This window comes from Hemiscyllium ocellatum, unplaced genomic scaffold (assembly GCF_020745735.1).
Source record: "Hemiscyllium ocellatum isolate sHemOce1 unplaced genomic scaffold, sHemOce1.pat.X.cur. scaffold_3611_pat_ctg1, whole genome shotgun sequence".
NCBI classification, from domain to species: Eukaryota; Metazoa; Chordata; class Chondrichthyes; order Orectolobiformes; family Hemiscylliidae; genus Hemiscyllium; species Hemiscyllium ocellatum.
In genome coordinates this window covers 1-23,012 of record NW_026868509.1, presented here as the reverse complement: position 1 = coordinate 23,012, position 23,012 = coordinate 1, and the positions used below count along the sequence as shown (strand labels likewise).

The window sequence follows — 23,012 nt, the reverse complement described above, 5'->3', positions numbered from 1 at the left end:
CTGTGTTAAAAATCCCACAACACCAGGTTTCAGCCCAACGGGGTTCTTTGAAATTACAGCAGTCACCCCACCCCCCGCCACCGCCGTACCATCGGTGGGATACGTTCCAAGAACGACCGCAGAAGCCCAAAACGGCAGACAAGGGCAAATCCATTCATTTAAATTGGCAAGTTACCTTCCTGGCAGGCCCCTGGTTCCAGAATGTTCCCTGTAGCACGTTGGGGTTACCCCTGTCCTGGCTTTCAGCGTGCTGCACCTTCATCAGGTAACTGCAGAGCAGGTTCATAAGACAGAAAACCCGTAACAAAAGACGATAGTTTCCTGCAACTGAAAAGACAATAGATGCAACAATCACTGACTGCCATCAACACGGCAAACTAGCAAAGGCAAGAGATTCACATTGCATTCACCTGCTTTTGAACTTGGGTAAGCGTTGGGTGCACCATTCCTGGAAACACTGCAATACCAGGCTGATACATGGAGAGGACAGAGCAAGCCCTTAAGCCATCTCCCTGCTCCAAAAATCCATTTAATACAAACACTCCCACCTTCGGGAGATATCAGCGATTAAACTGATAAGAACAGAAACTACACATATTCCAAGCCAAAAGGCCGAGAAGCGATAGCACATTAATACTCCAACGGTGGAGGTCATATTTGCCGACTATCCTTTCCATCAGTTTGATGATATTCAAAGTTCCTTTATTCCCTTACCGTCTACCTTCCTTCCAAGATATCCAACCAGACCGGAAGATCACTCTGCAGCAGTCGCTGTGCTTTCCCCGTGCTTTTCTGTCCATCTGTTACGTAGCCGCGTAGGTCGCGCTGACGACCAATCAGATGGCACGGGCCGGAGCCACCGCACGTCAGGTCGACTGCAGAGAGGTTTCTCCCGGTGATCGGGGACAGCGGCGGCGGCAGGGTCATTCATTCCCCCGGCATCTACAAGATTCACCAGAATTCCTCAGGCAGCACCTTGCAAACCCATGGCCAACGCAGCCTCGAAGGATGACGGCAGCAGATCCACGGGAACACCACCATTCGCAAGTTCTCCCCCCCCGCCGAGCACTCGCTGTCCTGAATTGCAAATATGTCTTTGTTCCTCCGGTGTTACCGGGTCAAAATCGGGAATCCCCGCCCAAACAGCATCGCGGGGCTACCGACAGCACTTGGACTGCAGCGGTTCGAGAGAGCAGCTCACCACCAGGCTGATCTCGGCATGGGCGAGAAATGTTGGCCTTGACGGAAAGATCCTATTCATTGCCTCCCCTTGTGTTGGTGTAGCTTGCCCATAAATGCCAATCATCGTTTCCCTCACGTACAGGATTCGCTCCTCGGCATTCCGCATCAATCCGAAAAGTTGCGAAAAGCGAATTACGTCCGTGCACCCTTTCTTTATCGTCCACTTTCAATATCCTCTCTACTTGTATCCGACTCTCTGGAGAATGGGGAGGGAGCTGATCTCCCCGTGTAAACATGTCACGCTGCAAGCGCGCCTCATCACCACCAGCAGCTCGATTCGACATCTCCGTTCACATTGCTGCAGATCGCTGACAACATTATAATCCGACCCAGTTGACAAACTGACAACTGTTTCGCTACTTGCACCGCAAATGATGACAAATCGTTCCAAATCGTACGGGTGGCACAGTGGATCAGTGGTTAGTACGGCTGCCTGGTGGCACCAGGGAGCTGAAGCCAGTTCCAGCCTTGGGCGATCGTCTGCGTGAATAATCTTTACGTACAGACGTAGCTACTAAAGCAGGTCGCTTCCGTACAGTAGTTTGCGAAGAAACAAACAGAGATGGGGGTTTCACTCTATTCAGGAAACAGACCAAAGACATTTCTTTCTTGTTCAAGAAAATATTAGGATAAATTTGTTGCCTCGGGGGTGGGGGGGGAGGCGGGGGGTTGGGAAGGGGCTGTGGGGGCTGATCTGATAGCCATTTGACATTGGCTGAGTCATGGGATCCCACAACCTGATTTGACTGTGTTAAAAATCCCACAACACCAGGTTTCAGCCCAACGGGGTTCTTTGAAATTACAGCAGTCACCCCACCCCCCGCCACCGCCGTACCATCGGTGGGATACGTTCCAAGAACGACCGCAGAAGCCCAAAACGGCAGACAAGGGCAAATCCATTCATTTAAATTGGCAAGTTACCTTCCTGGCAGGCCCTGGTTCCAGAATGTTCCCTGTAGCACGTTGGGGTTACCCCTGTCCTGGCTTTGCGTGCTGCACCTTCATCAGGTAACTGCAGAGCAGGTTCATAAGACAGAAAACCCGTAACAAAAGACGATAGTTTCCTGCAACTGAAAAGACAATAGATGCAACAATCACTGACTGCCATCAACACGGCAAACTAGCAAAGGCAAGAGATTCACATTGCATTCACCTGCTTTTGAACTTGGGTAAGCGTTGGGTGCACCATTCCTGGAAACACTGCAATACCAGGCTGATACATGGAGAGGACAGAGCAAGCCCTTAAGCCATCTCCCTGCTCCAAAAATCCATTTAATACAAACACTCCCACCTTCGGGAGATATCAGCGATTAAACTGATAAGAACAGAAACTACACATATTCCAAGCCAAAAGGCCGAGAAGCGATAGCACATTAATACTCCAACGGTGGAGGTCATATTTGCCGACTATCCTTTCCATCAGTTTGATGATATTCAAAGTTCCTTTATTCCCTTACCGTCTACCTTCCTTCCAAGATATCCAACCAGACCGGAAGATCACTCTGCAGCAGTCGCTGTGCTTTCCCCGTGCTTTTCTGTCCATCTGTTACGTAGCCGCGTAGGTCGCGCTGACGACCAATCAGATGGCACGGGCCGGAGCCACCGCACGTCAGGTCGACTGCAGAGAGGTTTCTCCGGTGATCGGGGACAGCGGCGGCGGCAGGGTCATTCATTCCCCGGCAGGGTCATTCATTCCCCGGCATCTACAAGATTCACCAGAATTCCTCAGGCAGCACCTTGCAAACCCATGGCCAACGCAGCCTCGAAGGATGACGGCAGCAGATCCACGGGAACACCACCATTCGCAAGTTCTCTCCCCCCCCCCCGAGACACTCGCTGTCCTGAATTGCAAATATGTCTTGTTCCTCCGGTGTTACCGGGTCAAAATCGGGAATCCCCGCCCAAACAGCATCGCGGGCTACCTACCACAGCACTTGGACTGCAGCGGTTCGAGCAGCTCACCTCCCACCAGGCTGATCTCGGCATTGGCGAGAAATGTTGGCCTTGCCTGACGGAAAGATGTAGCTTGCCCTATAAATGCCAATCCCCATAAATTCCCACACGTAACCCATACGCATTCAATCATCATTCCAACGTCCAAAAAGTCTCCGAAGCATTCCCCATGCACCCTTTCTTTATCGTCCAAATCAAATATCCTACTCTACACCGACTCCTGTGGAGAATACACTCCACCCATATCTCCTTCTCTTTAAACATGTCACCCGCTGTAATGCCCCATACCACCTCATCCCTCTCCTCCACACCCCAGCAGCTCCTCACTCACTCCAACACTAACCCAATATCATCACCCATTGACAAACAACTTATAATCCCCCCATTGACAAACTGACAATTCCCAAATCGTACAAATGGCACACAAACCAAATCGTAGTTTTAGTGCACAGTATCACCTGTTAGTACGGCTGCCTGGTTCCCCACCAGCTGGCTGGCCATCAGTTCTGACCTAATCTTCTGCGTGAATACGTATTTACGTAAAGCAGGTCGCGTTCCGTACAGTAGTTTGCGAAGAAACAAACAGAGATGGGGGTTTCACTCTATTCAGGAAACAGACCAAAGACATTTCTTTCTTGTTCAAGAAAATATTAGGATAAATTTGTTGCCTCGGGGTGGGGGGGGAGGCGGGGGGGTTGGGAAGGGGCTGTGGGGGCTGATCTGATAGCCATTTGACATTGGCTGAGTCATGGGATCCCACAACCTGATTTGACTGTGTTAAAAATCCCACAACACCAGGTTTCAGCCCAACGGGGTTCTTTGAAATTACAGCAGTCACCCCACCCCCCGCCACCGCCGTACCATCGGTGGGATACGTTCCAAGAACGACCGCAGAAGCCCAAAACGGCAGACAAGGGCAAATCCATTCATTTAAATTGGCAAGTTACCTTCCTGGCAGGCCCCTGGTTCCAGAATGTTCCCTGTAGCACGTTGGGGTTACCCCTGTCCTGGCTTTCAGCGTGCTGCACCTTCATCAGGTAACTGCAGAGCAGGTTCATAAGACAGAAAACCGTAACAAAAGACGATAGTTTCCTGCAACTGAAAAGACAATAGATGCAACAATCACTGACTGCCATCAACACGGCAAACTAGCAAAGGCAAGAGATTCACATTGCATTCACCTGCTTTTGAACTTGGGTAAGCGTTGGGTGCACCATTCCTGGAAACACTGCAATACCAGGCTGATACATGGAGAGGACAGAGCAAGCCCTTAAGCCATCTCCCTGCTCCAAAAATCCATTTAATACAAACACTCCCCACCTTCGGGAGATATCAGCGATTAAACTGATAAGAACAGAAACTACACATATTCCAAGCCAAAAGGGCCGAGAGCGATAGCACATTAATACTCCAACGGTGGAGGTCATATTTGCCGACTATCCTTTCCATCAGTTTGATGATATTCAAAGTTCCTTTATTCCCTTACCGTCTACCTTCCTTCCAAGATATCCAACCAGACCGGAAGATCACTCTGCAGCAGTCGCTGTGCTTTCCCCGTGCTTTCTGTCCATCTGTTACGTAGCCGCGTAGGTCGCGCTGACGACCAATCAGATGGCACGGGCCGGAGCCACCGCACGTCAGGTCGACTGCAGAGAGGTTTCTCCCGGTGATCGGGGACAGCGGCGGCGGCAGGGTCATTCATTCCCCGGCATCTACAAGATTCACCAGAATTCCTCAGGCAGCACCTTGCAAACCCATGGCCAACGCAGCCTCGAAGGATGACGGCAGCAGATCCACGGGAACACCACCATTCGCAAGTTCTCCCCCCCGCCGAGGCACTCGCTGTCCTGAATTGCAAATATGTCCTTGTTCCTCCGGTGTTACCGGGTCAAAATCGGGAATCCCCGCCCAAACAGCATCGCGGGGCTACCGACAGCACTTGGACTGCAGCGGTTCGAGAGAGCAGCTCACCACCAGGCTGATCTCGGCATGGGCGAGAAATGTTGGCCTTGACGGAAAGATCCTATTCATTGCCTCCCTTGTGTTGGTGTAGCTTGCCCATAAATGCCAATCATCGTTTCCCTCACGTACAGGATTCGCTCCTCGGCATTCCGCATCAATCCGAAAAGTTGCGAAAAGCGAATTACGTCCGTGCACCCTTTCTTTATCGTCCACTTTCAATATCCTCTCTACTTGTATCCGACTCTCTGGAGAATGGGGAGGGAGCTGATCTCCCCGTGTAAACATGTCACGCTGCAAGCGCGCCTCATCACCACCAGCAGCTCGATTCGACATCTCCGTTCACATTGCTGCAGATCGCTGACAACATTATAATCCGACCCAGTTGACAAACTGACAACTGTTTCGCTACTTGCACCGCAAATGATGACAAATCGTTCCAAATCGTACGGGTGGCACAGTGGATCAGTGGTTAGTACGGCTGCCTGGTGGCACCAGGGAGCTGAAGCCAGTTCCAGCCTTGGGCGATCGTCTGCGTGAATAATCTTTACGTACAGACGTAGCTACTAAAGCAGGTCGCTTCCGTACAGTAGTTTGCGAAGAAGAAACAAACAGAGATGGGGGTTTCACTCTATTCAGGAAACAGACAAAGACATTTCTTTCTTGTTCAAGAAAATATTAGGATAAATTTGTTGCCTCGGGGGGGGGGGGGGAGGCGGGGGGGTTGGGAAGGGGCTGTGGGGGCTGATCTGATAGCCATTTGACATTGGCTGAGTCATGGGATCCCACAACCTGATTTGACTGTGTTAAAATCCCACAACACCAGGTTTCAGCCCAACGGGGTTCTTTGAAATTACAGCAGTCACCCCACCCCCGCCACCGCCGTACCATCGGTGGGATACGTTCCAAGAACGACCGCAGAAGCCCAAAACGGCAGACAAGGGCAAATCCATTCATTCAAATTGGCAAGTTACCTTCCTGGCAGGCCCCTGGTTCCAGAATGTTCCCTGTAGCACGTTGGGGTTACCCCTGTCCTGGCTTTCAGCGTGCTGCACCTTCATCAGGTAACTGCAGAGCAGGTTCATAAGACAGAAAACCCGTAACAAAAGACGATAGTTTCCTGCAACTGAAAAGACAATAGATGCAACAATCACTGACTGCCATCAACACGGCAAACTAGCAAAGGCAAGAGATTCACATTGCATTCACCTGCTTTTGAACTTGGGTAAGCGTTGGGTGCACCATTCCTGGAAACACTGCAATACCAGGCTGATACATGGAGAGGACAGAGCAAGCCCTTAAGCCATCTCCCTGCTCCAAAAATCCATTTAATACAAACACTCCCACCTTCGGGAGATATCAGCGATTAAACTGATAAGAACAGAAACTACACATATTCCAAGCCAAAAGGCCGAGAAGCGATAGCACATTAATACTCCAACGGTGGAGGTCATATTTGCCGACTATCCTTTCCATCAGTTTGATGATATTCAAAGTTCCTTTATTCCCTTACCGTCTACCTTCCTTCCAAGATATCCAACCAGACCGGAAGATCACTCTGCAGCAGTCGCTGTGCTTTCCCCGTGCTTTTCTGTCCATCTGTTACGTAGCCGCGTAGGTCGCGCTGACGACCAATCAGATGGCACGGGCCGGAGCCACCGCACGTCAGGTCGACTGCAGAGAGGTTTCTCCGGTGATCGGGGACAGCGGCGGCGGCAGGGTCATTCATTCCCCCGCAGGGTCATTCATTCCCCCGGCATCTACAAGATTCACCAGAATTCCTCAGGCAGCACCTTGCAAACCCATGGCCAACGCAGCCTCGAAGGATGACGGCAGCAGATCCACGGGAACACCACCATTCGCAAGTTCTCCCTCCCCCCCGCCGAGACACTCGCTGTCCTGAATTGCAAATATGTCCTTGTTCCTCCGGTGTTACCGGGTCAAAATCGGGAATCCCCGCCCAAACAGCATCGCGGGGCTACCGACAGCACTTGGACTGCAGCGGTTCGAGAGAGCAGCTCACCACCAGGCTGATCTCGGCATGGGCGAGAAATGTTGGCCTTGACGGAAAGATCCTATTCATTGCCTCCCCTTGTGTTGGTGTAGCTTGCCCATAAATGCCAATCATCGTTTCCCTCACGTACAGGATTCGCTCCTCGGCATTCCGCATCAATCCGAAAAGTTGCGAAAAGCGAATTACGTCCGTGCACCCTTTCTTTATCGTCCACTTTCAATATCCTCTCTACTTGTATCCGACTCTCTGTGGAGAATGGGGAGGGAGCTGATCTCCCCGTGTAAACATGTCACGCTGCAAGCGCGCCTCATCACCACCAGCAGCTCGATTCGACATCTCCGTTCACATTGCTGCAGATCGCTGACAACATTATAATCCGACCCAGTTGACAAACTGACAACTGTTTCGCTACTTGCACCGCAAATGATGACAAATCGTTCCAAATCGTACGGGTGGCACAGTGGATCAGTGGTTAGTACGGCTGCCTGGTGGCACCAGGGAGCTGAAGCCAGTTCCAGCCTTGGGCGATCGTCTGCGTGAATAATCTTTACGTACAGACGTAGCTACTAAAGCAGGTCGCTTCCGTACAGTAGTTTGCGAAGAAACAAACAGAGATGGGGGTTTCACTCTATTCAGGAAACAGACCTAAAGACATTTCTTTCTTGTTCAAGAAAATATTAGGATAAATTTGTTGCCTCGGGGGTGGGGGGGGAGGCGGGGGGGTTGGGAAGGGGCTGTGGGGGCTGATCTGATAGCCATTTGACATTGGCTGAGTCATGGGATCCCACAACCTGATTTGACTGTGTTAAAAATCCCACAACACCAGGTTTCAGCCCAACGGGGTTCTTTGAAATTACAGCAGTCACCCCACCCCCCGCCACCGCCGTACCATCGGTGGGATACGTTCCAAGAACGACCGCAGAAGCCCAAAACGGCAGACAAGGGCAAATCCATTCATTTAATTGGCAAGTTACCTTCCTGGCAGGCCCCTGGTTCCAGAATGTTCCCTGTAGCACGTTGGGGTTACCCCTGTCCTGGCTTTCAGCGTGCTGCACCTTCATCAGGTAACTGCAGAGCAGGTTCATAAGACAGAAAACCCGTAACAAAAGACGATAGTTTCCTGCAACTGAAAAGACAATAGATGCAACAATCACTGACTGCCATCAACACGGCAAACGAGCAAAGGCAAGAGATTCACATTGCATTCACCTGCTTTTGAACTTGGTCAGTTGGGTGCACCATTCCTGGAAACACTGCAATACCAGGCTGATACATGGAGAGGACAGAGCAAGCCCTTAAGCCATCTCCCTGCTCCAAAAATCCATTTAATACAAACACTCCCACCTTCGGGAGATATCAGCGATTAAACTGATAAGAACAGAAACTACACATATTCCAAGCCAAAAGGCCGAGAAGCGATAGCACATTAATACTCCAACGGTGGAGGTCATATTTGCCGACTATCCTTTCCATCAGTTTGATGATATTCAAAGTTCCTTTATTCCCTTACCGTCTACCTTCCTTCCAAGATATCCAACCAGACCGGAAGATCACTCTGCAGCAGTCGCTGTGCTTTCCCCGTGCTTTTCTGTCCATCTGTTACGTAGCCGCGTAGGTCGCGCTGACGACCAATCAGATGGCACGGGCCGGAGCCACCGCACGTCAGGTCGACTGCAGAGAGGTTTCTCCCGGTGATCGGGGACAGCGGCGGCGGCAGGGTCATTCATTCCCCCGGCAGGGTCATTCATTCCCCCGCATCTACAAGATTCACCAGAATTCCTCAGGCAGCACCTTGCAAACCCATGGCCAACGCAGCCTCGAAGGATGACGGCAGCAGATCCACGGGAACACCACCATTCGCAAGTTCTCCCCCCCCGCCGAGACACTCGCTGTCCTGAATTGCAAATATGTCTTGTTCCTCCGGTGTTACCGGGTCAAAATCGGGAATCCCCGCCCAAACAGCATCGCGGGGCTACCGACAGCACTTGGACTGCAGCGGTTCGAGAGAGCAGCTCACCACCAGGCTGATCTCGGCATGGGCGAGAAATGTTGGCCTTGACGGAAAGATCCTATTCATTGCCTCCCCTTGTGTTGGTGTAGCTTGCCCATAAATGCCAATCATCGTTTCCCTCACGTACAGGATTCGCTCCTCGGCATTCCGCATCAATCCGAAAAGTTGCGAAAAGCGAATTACGTCCGTGCACCCTTTCTTTATCGTCCACTTTCAATATCCTCTCTACTTGTATCCGACTCTCTGGAGAATGGGGAGGGAGCTGATCTCCCCGTGTAAACATGTCACGCTGCAAGCGCGCCTCATCACCACCAGCAGCTCGATTCGACATCTCCGTTCACATTGCTGCAGATCGCTGACAACATTATAATCCGACCCAGTTGACAAACTGACAACTGTTTCGCTACTTGCACCGCAAATGATGACAAATCGTTCCAAATCGTACGGGTGGCACAGTGGATCAGTGGTTAGTACGGCTGCCTGGTGGCACCAGGGAGCTGAAGCCAGTTCCAGCCTTGGGCGATCGTCTGCGTGAATAATCTTTACGTACAGACGTAGCTACTAAAGCAGGTCGCTTCCGTACAGTAGTTTGCGAAGAAACAAACAGAGATGGGGGTTTCACTCTATTCAGGAAACAGACCAAAGACATTTCTTTCTTGTTCAAGAAAATATTAGGATAAATTTGTTGCCTCGGGGGTGGGGGGGAGGCGGGGGGGTTGGGAAGGGGCTGTGGGGGCTGATCTGATAGCCATTTGACATTGGCTGAGTCATGGGATCCCACAACCTGATTTGACTGTGTTAAAAATCCCACAACACCAGGTTTCAGCCCAACGGGGTTCTTTGAAATTACAGCAGTCACCCCACCCCCCGCCACCGCCGTACCATCGGTGGGATACGTTCCAAGAACGACCGCAGAAGCCCAAAACGGCAGACAAGGGCAAATCCATTCATTCAAATTGGCAAGTTACCTTCCTGGCAGGCCCCTGGTTCCAGAATGTTCCCTGTAGCACGTTGGGGTTACCCCTGTCCTGGCTTTCTGCGTGCTGCACCTTCATCAGGTAACTGCAGAGCAGGTTCATAAGACAGAAAACCCGTAACAAAAGACGATAGTTTCCTGCAACTGAAAAGACAATAGATGCAACAATCACTGACTGCCATCAACACGGCAAACTAGCAAAGGCAAGAGATTCACATTGCATTCACCTGCTTTTGAACTTGGGTAAGCGTTGGGTGCACCATTCCTGGAAACACTGCAATACCAGGCTGATACATGGAGAGGACAGAGCAAGCCCTTAAGCCATCTCCCTGCTCCAAAAATCCATTTAATACAAACACTCCCACCTTCGGGAGATATCAGCGATTAAACTGATAAGAACAGAATTTTTTTTTTATTTCAAAAATATACTTTATTCATAAATATGCATAGAATAATTTGATACACTGTACATTAGGTAATGCCATTCATATTTCCACATTTACATACACAGCTCCGAATTGTCATTATTCCATACAGATCAGTGCATCTCTCACTCATATATTGAGCTGAGGCGACAGCAGAGCCCAAATGACTGCATGGGCCCCCTGCTTTTCTATCGACAGGCAGATGTTAAACGGTGGTCTTTCCCCACCGCGCCTTGGCGGCAGCTGCCCCAAGCTTCAGCGCGTCCCTCAACACGTAGTCCTGGACCTTGGAATGTGCCAGTCTGCAACACTCAGTCGGGGTCAACTCCTTCAGCTGGAAGATCAACAGGTTTCGGACCGCCCAGAGAGCGACCTTCACCGAGTTGATGATCCTCCAGGCGCAGTTGATGTTCGTCTCGGTGTGCGTCCCGGGGAACAGGCCGTAGAGCACGGAGTCCCGCGTCACGGCGCTGCTCGGGACGAACCTCGACAAATACCACTGCATTCCTCTCCAGACTTCCTCTGCATAGGCACATTCCAGAAGGAGGTGTGTGACAGTCTCGTCCCCCCCGCAGCCGCTTCGAGGGCAGCGTGCGGTGCGGCTGAGAGTCCGGGCGTGCATAAACGATCTCACAGGTAGAGCCCTTCTCACCACCAGCCAAGCCATGTCTTGGTGCTTGTTGGAAAGTTCTGGCGATGAGGCATTCTGCCAAATTGCTTTGACAGTCTGCTCAGGGAACCACTCAACAGGATCCGCCCTCTCCTTTTCCCGAAGGGTCTCGAGGACGCTACGTGCTGACCACTTCCTGATGGACTTGTGGTCAAAGGTGTTTTTCTTCAGAAATTTCTCCACGAAGGACAGGTGGTACGGAACGGTCCAACTACTCGGAGCGTTCCGCGGCAGCGAGGCCAGGCCCATCCTTCGCAACCGGGGACAGGTAGAACCTCAGTACGTAGTGACACTTGGTGTTTGCGTACCGGGGATCCACGCACAGCTTGATGCAGCCACACACAAAGGTGGCCATCAGGGTGAGGGTGGCATTGGGTGTATTTTTTCCCCCGTTGCCCAGATCTTTGTACAGTGAGTCCCTTCGGACCCGGTCCATCTTTGAACTCCATATGAACTGGAAGATGGCCCGGACGACTGCAGCGGCGCAGGTTCTGGGAATAGGCCAGACCTGTGCCACGTACAACAGCAATGACAGTGCCTCACACCTGATGACCAGGTTTTTTTCCCGTGATGGAGAGCGACCGTAGCCTCCATCTGCCCAGTTTCTGCCTCACTTTACTGATACGCTCCTCCCAAGACTTGGCGCACGCCCCAGCCCCCCCGAACCAAATACCCAGCACCTTCAGTGGTCGGTCCTGACGGTGAAGGGGATCGAGGATTGGTCGGCCCAGTTCCCGAAGAGCATGGCCTCGCTCTTGCCTCGGTTTACCTTGGCCCCGAGGCCCGTTCGAACTGGTCACAAATGCACATGAGTCTGCGCACGGACAGCGGATCCGAGCAGAAAACGGCGACGTCATCCATGTACAGGGAGGCCTTAACCTGCAGGCCCCCGCTGCCCGGAATAGTCACCCCTCTCAGGCTCGCATCCTTCCTGATGGACTCGGCAAATGGCTCTATGCAGCACACAAACAAGGCAGGAGAGAGAGGGCAGCCCTGCCTTACTCCAGATCTGACTGGGAAGCTATCTGATTCCCACCCATTGATTGAGACTGCACTGACAATGTTGGTGTAGAGCAGTCTGATCCAATTGCAGATTCCCTCCCCAAAGCCCATTTTGGAGAGAACATCTCTCATATACATGTGTGATATCCTGTCAAAGGCTTTCTCCTGGTCCAGGCTGATCAGGCAGGCGTCCAACCCTCTGTCCTGCACGTAGGCGATCGTATCCCTGAGGAGTGCGAGACTCTCAGCGATCTTCCTGCCTGGCACAGCACAGGTTTGGTCAGGGTGAATCACCGACCCCAGAGCAGACCTGACCCGGTTGGCAATTACCTTTGACAGGATTTTGTAATCTGCATTCAACAGTGTGATCGGTCTCCAATTTTTGAGTTCCTCGTCTCCCCCTTCCGCTTATAGATGAATGGGGTGATGATGCCTTTCCTCATGGATTCGCTCATGGTACCTGCCCGAAGCATACTGACATACACCTCCAGCAGGTCCTGGCCAATCAAGTCCCACAGAGCGGAATAGAGCTCGACCGGTAAGCCATCGCTTCCGGGAGTTTTATTCTTTTCGAAGGACTCGAGGGCCTTGGTCAGCTCGTCCAGAGATAGCGGCTGGTCCAGCCTCTCGCGTGTTCTGTCGTCTAAGACCTCCGTGATAGACGACAGGAACGACTGGGAGGCCGCGCTGTCGGTCGGCTTCGCGTCATACAGACTGGCATAGAAGGATTTACTGATCCTCATGACGTCAGCCTGAGATGACGTTGTCGAGCCGTCTTCTTCCTTCAGGCTGCTGAGCACAGAGCTCTCTTTGTGCACCTTGGGAAGAAGAAACGTGAGCACGTCTCGTCCTGCTCCACCGAGCGGACCCTGGACCGGAAGATTATCTTGGAGGCCTCTGAGGCAAAGAGCGAGGCTTGCTGGCCCTTCACCTCCTTGAGGTCCTCCGTGACATCGACCCCCATCGTCTGCAGCAGGAGCAGGTTCTGCATACTTTCCTGGAGCTGGGACAGTTTTCCCCGCCTCTCTCTCGCCTCCTGAACACCTTTGAGGATGAAGAACCTCTTGATGTTCCCTTTAACTGTTTCCCACCAGTCTGCTGGAGACTCAAAGAGGGGCTTCACGGTTCTCCAACCTGCGTAGTCCCTCTTGAGCTCCTCAATGTTTCCCGGGGTCAACAGCTTAGTGTTCAGCTTCCACGTTCCCTTACCCGCCCGCTGCTCGTCCTGTAGGTGACAGTCGGCCAGCAGGAGGCAGTGGTCAGAGAAGAACACCGGCTTGACGTCGGTGGATCTGACCGAGAGCGTTCGGGACACAAACAGGTAATCTATCCTTGAGCGGATAGACCCGTCTGCCCGTGACCAGGTGTATCTACGCTGCGCTCCGTCTGCAGGGGGTGCTGAAGACGTCGTGCAGCTTGGCATCTTTTACCGCGTCCATCAGGGCTCTGGACGTGGCGTCCAGTTTACTGTCCCCCCCGCCGGATCGTCCATCTGCATCAATGATACAGTTGAAGTCTCCGGCCAGAATGACCGGCCTGGACGTAGCCAGCAACAGTGGAAGCTGCTGCAGGACGGCCAACCGTTCACTCTTACCCACTGGGGCGTACACATTGATCAGTCTCAGGGGAGCATTCCTGTACATAACGTCGGCGACGAGGAGGCGCCCGCCCACCACCTCCTTAACCTCGGAGATGGTGAAGTTGCTTCCTCGCAACAGGATACCCAGGCCGGAGGGCGGCTATCGTTGCCCCCGACCAAACTGACTGCCCATGGGCCCACAAGCTCGACCATCTCCTGTAGCTGCTGAGGTGCGGTATCCCACACTCCTGCAGAAACAGGAGGTCGGCTTTAACGCTGGCCAGGAAGGCCATCGTTGAAACACATCGCGTAGCCGATTTGATGCTACGCACATTGATGCTGGCAACTTTAAACCCCATTTTAACAATTTACAAGGTTAATAGTGTCCATTTGCTGCTGGTCTTGCTCCTCTGGGGTAGCTGCGTGCATCCGTGGTGACGGCAAACTGCTGGACCATCCCAGGGCTGAGGTAGCTGTCCGGCTCCACGCTGGAGCCATTTCCCCGCTCGGTGTCTTTGTGTCAAGCCCAGGGTCCGCACCGTCCAGTTCTCCATCTGACAGTGGGGCTGTCACAGGACCGCTGCTCCCAGTTACCTGGAGCTGTGGGCCGGTGGACACCTCTTGGTTCTCACCGGGTAGGGGGAGGCCTTTACCCATCCCCACAGAGGGATCGTCTTTCCCTTCTTGGGTGGTGCTGCCCTCCTTTCTCCCATGGCGCTCTGTCTCTTCCTCTGGTGGCGACCCTTCTTGCGCCCGTCCTCACCATCAGAAGAGCTGCCTGTATCCTCGGCTTGGAGGTGTCGTTTCCCCCTTCTCTGGGTGGCTTTGGGGCCCGAGACAGGTTTCCTCTTCCTATTTCTGACTGTGATCCAGTCATCTGCCTCCTTTGATTCCTCCTCTTCCATTTCCTCCGTCTGCCTTGAAGGAGCTTGGATCGGCTGCTGTACCTCCCCGCTGTCTGCCGTCTGCTCCGCTACGCCCCTGCTCTTCCTCTGGGTGTCTCCAGGCACCGTTTCCGTGCTATCTTGTGGTGCCCTGCTGGGCTTTGGCGGTCCCCGGCTCGTGTTGCCACTCTGGCCATCTGTGCGTAAGTGGCGGCTCCTCGTCTTGGACAGGCCTTGTACATGTGGCCGCCTCTCCGCACAGGTTACAGTTCTTGGCCTCCTTGCAATCCTTGGTCAGGTGGCCTTCCTGTTTTGCAATTTCGGCATACAGTCACCTTACAGTCGGCCGCCATGTGGCCTGCCTCCCGCAGGTTCGGCACACCTTCGGCTGCCCTGCGTACGTCAGGTAACCTCTGCTTCCTCCGATGGCGAAGCTGGAGGGTGGGGGAGGATGTTCCCGCTGCCATCGACCCTCAGGGTTACCTTGACCTCCGCTTACTGGTCCAGATCCCGAAAGGATCGACCACATCGGTGCTTTCGCCTTCCACCTGGACATACCTCTTCAAGAAGGTGAGAACATCTGCCGCTGGGACGTAAGGGTTGTACATTTGGATTGTCACAACCCGACTCCTCTGCGCAGGAAGCACACACAACGGGACCGCCGAACAAGATGGAGAACAGAGGTTCCCCTTCCTTCTCCTTGAAGACCTTCAGGAGTGCTCACAATGCTTCACGCTCCTGAAGTCACGTCGAAGTAGCCTGCCCCAGGGAAATCCTGCAGGCAGTACACGTCCGCTGCTGCAAACCCACAGCACTCCAGCAAAACCTTCTTCACAACACCGTCCGATCGACCGGTGTGTGCTCCTCCACCTTCTTCACAGTCACCCTGACTGTGTTGCGAATGCCCTGGCCGGGCTGCGAGCGGTGCTGAGGCCATAGCTCTGAGGTTGCTGATACCTGAATTGGCGTTAGGCCGAAGCCAGCATAAAGATCCACCAAGAGCAGGTCAGCACAACCAAACGATCCTCCAGCGGCCAATCACGATCCAGCGATGGTCTCCAGCAGCTCAAACGACTCGCAACACGAACCCCTTGGTTTTTCTCCGCCAGCGCACTTCTGCAGCGTCGAACCTGCAGCTCTCGAGCAGAATCTCTTCCTCTGGACCTCAGGAACTACACATATTCCAAGCCAAAAGGCCGAGAAGCGATAGCACATCAATACTCCAACGGTGGAGGTCATATTTGCCGACTATCCTTTCCATCAGTTTGATGATATTCAAAGTTCCTTTATTCCCTTACCGTCTACCTTCCTTCCAAGATATCCAACCAGACCGGAAGATCACTCTGCAGCAGTCGCTGTGCTTTCCCCGTGCTTTTCTGTCCATCTGTTACGTAGCCGCGTAGGTCGCGCTGACGACCAATCAGATGGCACGGGCCGGAGCCACCGCACGTCAGGTCGACTGCAGAGAGGTTTCTCCCGGTGATCGGGGACAGCGGCGGCGGCAGGGTCATTCATTCCCCCGGCAGGGTCATTCATTCCCCCGGCATCTACAAGATTCACCAGAATTCCTCAGGCAGCACCTTGCAAACCCATGGCCAACGCAGCCTCGAAGGATGACGGCAGCAGATCCACGGGAACACCACCATTCGCAAGTTCTCCCCCCCCCCCGAGACACTCGCTGTCCTGAATTGCAAATATGTCTTTGTTCCTCCGGTGTTACCGGGTCAAAATCGGGAATCCCCGCCCAAACAGCATCGCGGGGGCTACCGACAGCACTTGGACTGCAGCGGTTCGAGAGAGCAGCTCACCACCAGGCTGATCTCGGCATGGGCGAGAAATGTTGGCCTTGACGGAAAGATCCTATTCATTGCCTCCCCTTGTGTTGGTGTAGCTTGCCCATAAATGCCAATCATCGTTTCCCTCACGTACAGGATTCGCTCCTCGGCATTCCGCATCAATCCGAAAAGTTGCGAAAAGCGAATTACGTCCGTGCACCCTTTCTTTATCGTCCACTTTCAATATCCTCTCTACTTGTATCCGACTCTCTGGAGAATGGGGAGGGAGCTGATCTCCCCGTGTAAACATGTCACGCTGCAAGCGCGCCTCATCACCACCAGCAGCTCGATTCGACATCTCCGTTCACATTGCTGCAGATCGCTGACAACATTATTTAATCCGACCCAGTTGACAAACTGACAACTGTTTCGCTACTTGCACCGCAAATGATGACAAATCGTTCCAAATCGTACGGGTGGCACAGTGGATCAGTGGTTAGTACGGCTGCCTGGTGGCACCAGGGAGCTGAAGCCAGTTCCAGCCTTGGGCGATCGTCTGCGTGAATAATCTTTACGTACAGACGTAGCTACTAAAGCAGGTCGCTTCCGTACAGTAGTTTGCGAAGAAACAAACAGAGATGGGGGTTTCACTCTATTCAGGAAACAGACCAAAGACATTTCTTTCTTGTTCAAGAAAATATTAGGATAAATTTGTTGCCTCGGGGGTGGGGGGGGGAGGCGGGGGGGTTGGGAAGGGGCTGTGGGGGCTGATCTGATAGCCATTTGACATTGGCTGAGTCATGGGATCCCACAACCTGATTTGACTGTGTTAAAAATCCCACAACACCAGGTTTCAGCCCAACGGGGTTCTTTGAAATTACAGCAGTCACCCCACCCCCCGCCACCGCCGTACCATCGGTGGGATACGTTCCAAGAACGACCGCAGAAGCCCAAAACGGCAGACAAGGGCAAATCCATTCATTTAAATTGGCAAGTTACCTTCCTGGCAGGCCCCTGGTTCCAGAATGTTCCCTGTAGCACGTTGGGGTTACCCCTGTCCTGGCTTTCAGCGTGCTGCACCTTCATCAGGTAACTGCAGAGCAGGTTCATAAGACAGAAAACCCGTAACAAAAGACGATAGTTTCCTGCAACTGAAAAGACAATAGATGCAACAATCACTGACTGCCATCAACACGGCAAACTAGCAAAGGCAAGAGATTCACATTGCATTCACCTGCTTTTGAACTTGGGTAAGCGTTGGGTGCACCATTCCTGGAAACACTGCAATACCAGGCTGATACATGGAGAGGACAGAGCAAGCCCTTAAGCCATCTCCCTGCTCCAAAAATCCATTTAATACAAACACTCCCACCTTCGGGAGATATCAGCGATTAAACTGATAAGAACAGAAACTACACATATTCCAAGCCAAAGGGCCGAGAAGCGATAGCATCAAATACTCCAACGGTGGAGGTCATATTTGCCGACTATCCTTTCCATCAGTTTGATGATATTCAAAGTTCCTTTATTCCCTTACCGTCTACCTTCCTTCCAAGATATCCAACCAGACCGGAAGATCACTCTGCAGCAGTCGCTGTGCTTTCCCCGTGCTTTCTCTCCATCTGTTACGTAGCCGCGTAGGTCGCGCTGACGACCAATCAGATGGCACGGGCCGGAGCCACAGCACGTCAGGTCGACTGCAGAGAGGTTTCTCCCGGTGATCGGGGACAGCGGCGGCGCCAGGGTCATTCATTCCCCCGGCAGGGTCATTCATTCCCCGGCATCTACAAGATTCACCAGAATTCCTCAGGCAGCACCTTGCAAACCCATGGCCAACGCAGCCTCGAAGGATGACGGCAGCAGATCCACGGGAACACCACCATTCGCAAGTTCTCCACCCTCCCCCCCCCCCGAGGCACTCGCTGTCCTGAATTGCAAATATGTCTTTGTTCCTCCGGTGTTACCGGGTCAAAATCGGGAATCCCCGCCCAAACAGCATCGCGGGGCTACCGACAGCACTTGGACTGCAGCGGTTCGAGAGAGCAGCTCACCACCAGGCTGATCTCGGCATGGGCGAGAAATGTTGGCCTTGACGGAAAGATCCTATTCATTGCCTCCCCTTGTGTTGGTGTAGCTTGCCCATAAATGCCAATCATCGTTTCCCTCACGTACAGGATTCGCTCCTCGGCATTCCGCATCAATCCGAAAAGTTGCGAAAAAGCGAATTACGTCCGTGCACCCTTTCTTTATCGTCCACTCTCAATATCCTCTCTACTTGTATCCGACTCTCTGTGGAGAATGGGGAGGGAGCTGATCTCCCCGTGTAAACATGTCACGCTGCAAGCGCGCCTCATCACACCAGCAGCTCGATTCGACATCTCCGTTCACATTGCTGCAGATCGCTGACAACATTATAATCCGACCCAGTTGACAAACTGACAACTGTTTCGCTACTTGCACCGCAAATGATGACAAATCGTTCCAAATCGTACGGGTGGCACAGTGATCAGTGGTTAGTACGGCTGCCTGGTGGCACCAGGGAGCTGAAGCCAGTTCCAGCCTTGGGCGATCGTCTGCGTGAATAATCTTTACGTACAGACGTAGCTACTAAAGCAGGTCGCTTTTCCGTACAGTAGTTTGCGAAGAAACAAACAGAGATGGGGGTTTCACTCTATTCAGGAAACAGACCAAAGACATTTCTTTCTTGTTCAAGAAATATTAGGATAAATTTGTTGCCTCGGGGGTGGGGGGGGTGGCGGGGGGGGGGGGAAGGGGCTGTGGGGGCTGATCTGATAGCCATTTGACATGGGCTGAGTCATGGGATCCCACAACCTGATTTGACTGTGTTAAAAATCCCACAACACCAGGTTTCAGCCCAACGGGGTTCTTTGAAATTACAGCAGTCACCCCACCCCCCGCCACCGCCGTACCATCGTGGGATACGTTCCAAGAACGACCGCAGAAGCCCCAAAACGGCAGACAAGGGCAAATCCATTCATTAAATTGGCAAGTTACCTTCCTGGCAGGCCCCTGGTTCCAGAATGTTCCCTGTAGCACGTTGGGGTTACCCCTGTCCTGGCTTTCTGCGTGCTGCACCTTCATCAGTTAACTGCAGAGCAGGTTCATAAGACAGAAAACCCGTAACAAAAGACGATTGTTTCCTGCAACTGAAAAGACAATAGATGCAACAATCACTGACTGCCACAACACGGCAAACTAGCAAAGGCAAGAGATTCACATTGCATTCACCTGCTTTTGAACTTGGGTAGCGTTGGGTGCACCATTCCTGGAAACACTGCAATACCAGGCTGATACATGGAGAGACAGAGCAAGCCCTTAAGCCATCTCCCTGCTCCAAAAATCCATTTAATACAAACACTCCCACCTTCGGAGATATCAGCGATTAAACTGATAAGAACAGAAACTACACATATTCCAAGCCAAAAGGCCGAGAAGCGATAGCAATTAATACTCCAACGGTGGAGGTCATATTTGCCGACTATCCTTTCCATCAGTTTGATGATATTCAAAGTTCCTTTATTCCCTTACCGTCTACCTTCCTTCCAAGATATCCAACCAGACCGGAAGATCACTCTGCAGCAGTCGCTGTGCTTTCCCCGTGCTTTTCTCTCCATCTGTTACTAGCCGCGTAGGTCGCGCTGACGACCAATCAGATGGCACGGGCCGGAGCCACCGCACGTCAGGTCGACTGCAGAGAGGTTTCTCCGGTGATCGGGGACAGCAGGCGGCGGCAGGGTCATTCATTCCCCCGGCAGGGTCATTCATCCCCCGGCATCTACAAGATTCACAGAATTCCTCAGGCAGCACCTTGCAAAACCCATGGCCAACGCAGCCTCGAAGGATGACGGCAGCAGATCCACGGGAACACCACCATTCGCAAAGTTCTCCCCCCTCCGAGACACTCGCTGTCCTGAATTGCAAATAGTCTTGTTCCTCGGTGTTACCGGGTCAAATATCGGGAATCCCCGCCCAAACAGCATCGCGGGGCTAAGACAGCACTTGGACTGCAGCGGTTCGAGAGAGCAGCTCACCACCAGGCTGATCTCGGCATGGGGGTGAGAAATGTTGGCCTTGACGGAAAGATCCTATTCATTGCCTCCCCTTGTGTTGGTGTAGCTTGCCCATAAATGCCAATCATCGTTTCCCTCACGTACAGGATTTGCTCCTCGGCATTCCGCATCAATCCGAAAAGTTGCGAAAAGCGAATTACGTCCGTGCACCCTTTCTTTATCGTCCACTTCAATATCCTCTCTACTTGTATCCGACTCTCTGGAGAATGGGGAGGGAGCTGATCTCCCCGTGTAAACATGTCACGCTGCAAGCGCGCCTCATCACCACCAGCAGCTCGATTCGACATCTCCGTCACATTGCTGCAGATCGCTGACAACATTATAATCCGACCCAGTTGACAAACTGACAACTGTTTCGCTACTTGCACCGCAAATGATGACAAATCGTTCCAAATCGTACGGGTGGCACAGTGGATCAGTGGTTAGTACGGCTGCCTGGTGGCACCAGGAGCTGAAGCCAGTTCCAGCCTTGGGCGATCGTCTGCGTGAATAATCTTTACGTACAGACGTAGCTACTAAGCAGGTCGCTTCCGTACAGTAGTTTGCGAAGAAACAAACAGAGATGGGGGTTTCACTCTATTCAGGAAACAGACCAAAGACATTTCTTTCTTGTTCAAGAAAATATTAGGATAAATTTGTTGCCTCGGGGGTGGGGGGGGAGGCGGGGGGGTTGGGAAGGGGCTGGGGGGGCTGATCTGATAGCCATTTGACATGGCTGAGTCATGGGATCCCACAACCTGATTTGACTGTGTGAAAAATCCCACAACACCAGGTTTCAGCCCAACGGGGTTCTTTGAAATTACAGCAGTCACCCCCACCCCCCGCCACCGCCGTACCATCGGTGGATACGTTCCAAGAACGTCCGCAGCAGAAGCCCAAAACGGCAGACAAGGGCAAATCCATTCATTTAAAATTGGCAAGTTACCTTCCTGGCAGGCCCCTGTTCCAGAATGTTCCCTGTAGCACGTTGGGGTTACCCCTGTCCTGGCTTTCAGCGTGCTGCAACTTCATCAGGTAACTGCAGAGCAGGTTCATAAGACAGAAAACCCGTAACAAAAGACGATAGTTTTCCTGCAACTGAAAAGACAATATGTGCAACAATCACTGACTGCCATCAACACGGCAAACTAGCAAAGGCAAGAGATTCACATTGGCATTCACCTGCTTTTGAACTTGGGTAAGCGTTGGGTGCACCATTCCTGGAAAACACTGCAATACCAGGCTGATACATGGAGAGGACAGAGCAAGCCCTTTAGCCATCTCCCTGCTCCAAAAATCCATTTAATACAAACACTCCCACCTTCGGGAATATCAGCGATTAAACTGATAAGGAACGAAACTTTTTTTTTATTTCAAAAATATACTTTATTCATAAAATATGATAGAATAATTGATACACTGTACATTAGGTAATGCCATTCATATTTCACATTTACATACACAGCTCCGAATTATCATTATTCCATACAGATCAGTGATCTCTCACTAATATATTGAGCTGAGGCGTCAGCAGAGCCCAAAGGACTGCATGGGCCCCCTGCTTTTCTTTCGACAGGCAGATGTTAAACGGTGGTCTTTCCCCACCGCGCCTTGGCGGCAGCTGCCCCATGCTTCAGCCGTCCCTCAACACGTAGTCCTGGACCTTGGAATGTGCCAGTCTGCAACACTCAGTGGGGTCAACTCCTTCAGCTGGAAGATCAACAGGTTTCGGACCGCCAGAGAGCGTCCTTCACCGCGAGTTGATGATCCTCCAGGCGCAGTTTGATGTTCGTCTCGGTGTGCGTCTCCCGGGGAACAGGCCGTAGAGCACGGAGTCCCGTGTCACGGCGCTGCTGGGACGAACCTCGACAAATACCACTGCATTCCTCCTCCAGACTTCCTCTGCATAGGCCATTCCAGAAGGGGTGTGTGACAGTCTCGTCCCCCCGCAGCCGCTTCGAGGGCAGCGTGCGGTGCGGCTGAGAGTCCGGGCGTGCATTAAACGATCTCACAGGTAGGAGCCCTTCTCACCACCAGCCAAGCCATGTCTTGGTGCTTGTTGGAAAGTTCTGGCGATGAGGCATTCTGCCAAATTGCTTTGACAGTCTGCTCAGGGAAACATCAACAGGATCCGCCCTCTCCTTTTCCGAAGGGTCTCGAGGACGCTACGTGTGACCACTTCCTGATGGACTTGTGGTCAAAGGTGTTTTTCTTCAGAAATTTCTCCACGAAGGACAGGTGGTACGGAACGGTCCAACTACTCGGAGCGTCCGCGGCAGCGAGGCCAGGCCCATCCTTGCAACACCTGGGACAGGTAGAACCTCAGTACGTAGTGACACTTGGGTGTTTGCGTACCGGGGATCCACAACAGCTTGATGCAGCCACACACAAAGGTGGCCATCAGGGTGAGGGTGGCATTGGGTGTTTTTTCCCCCCGTTGCCCAGATCTTTG

At 52.5% G+C, this 23,012-nt stretch overlaps 7 non-coding genes and 2 pseudogenes across 7 annotated transcripts; all 9 read right to left on the bottom strand.

The window, feature by feature from the left end:
• Positions 1–432: 432 nt before the first annotated feature.
• Positions 433–624, bottom strand: LOC132813333 (U2 spliceosomal RNA). Its single transcript, XR_009644046.1, has one exon. It is a non-coding gene; the product is annotated as a U2 spliceosomal RNA (small nuclear RNA).
• A 1,793-nt stretch (positions 625–2,417) lies between these two features.
• LOC132813332 (U2 spliceosomal RNA) lies at positions 2,418–2,609 on the bottom strand. The gene has a single exon (XR_009644045.1). It is a non-coding gene; the product is annotated as a U2 spliceosomal RNA (small nuclear RNA).
• A 1,789-nt stretch (positions 2,610–4,398) lies between these two features.
• LOC132813326 (U2 spliceosomal RNA) lies at positions 4,399–4,593 on the bottom strand. Its single transcript, XR_009644042.1, has one exon. It is a non-coding gene; the product is annotated as a U2 spliceosomal RNA (small nuclear RNA).
• A 1,792-nt stretch (positions 4,594–6,385) lies between these two features.
• On the bottom strand, positions 6,386–6,577 carry LOC132813328 (U2 spliceosomal RNA). Its single transcript, XR_009644044.1, has one exon. It is a non-coding gene; the product is annotated as a U2 spliceosomal RNA (small nuclear RNA).
• A 1,819-nt stretch (positions 6,578–8,396) lies between these two features.
• On the bottom strand, positions 8,397–8,588 carry LOC132813317 (U2 spliceosomal RNA). Its single transcript, XR_009644033.1, has one exon. It is a non-coding gene; the product is annotated as a U2 spliceosomal RNA (small nuclear RNA).
• A 1,816-nt stretch (positions 8,589–10,404) lies between these two features.
• LOC132813329 (U2 spliceosomal RNA) lies at positions 10,405–10,582 on the bottom strand (annotated as a pseudogene).
• A 7,164-nt stretch (positions 10,583–17,746) lies between these two features.
• On the bottom strand, positions 17,747–17,938 carry LOC132813322 (U2 spliceosomal RNA). Its single transcript, XR_009644038.1, has one exon. It is a non-coding gene; the product is annotated as a U2 spliceosomal RNA (small nuclear RNA).
• A 1,822-nt stretch (positions 17,939–19,760) lies between these two features.
• LOC132813324 (U2 spliceosomal RNA) lies at positions 19,761–19,950 on the bottom strand. The gene has a single exon (XR_009644040.1). It is a non-coding gene; the product is annotated as a U2 spliceosomal RNA (small nuclear RNA).
• A 1,814-nt stretch (positions 19,951–21,764) lies between these two features.
• On the bottom strand, positions 21,765–21,943 carry LOC132813330 (U2 spliceosomal RNA; annotated as a pseudogene).
• Between the last annotated feature and the right edge of the window lie 1,069 nt (positions 21,944–23,012).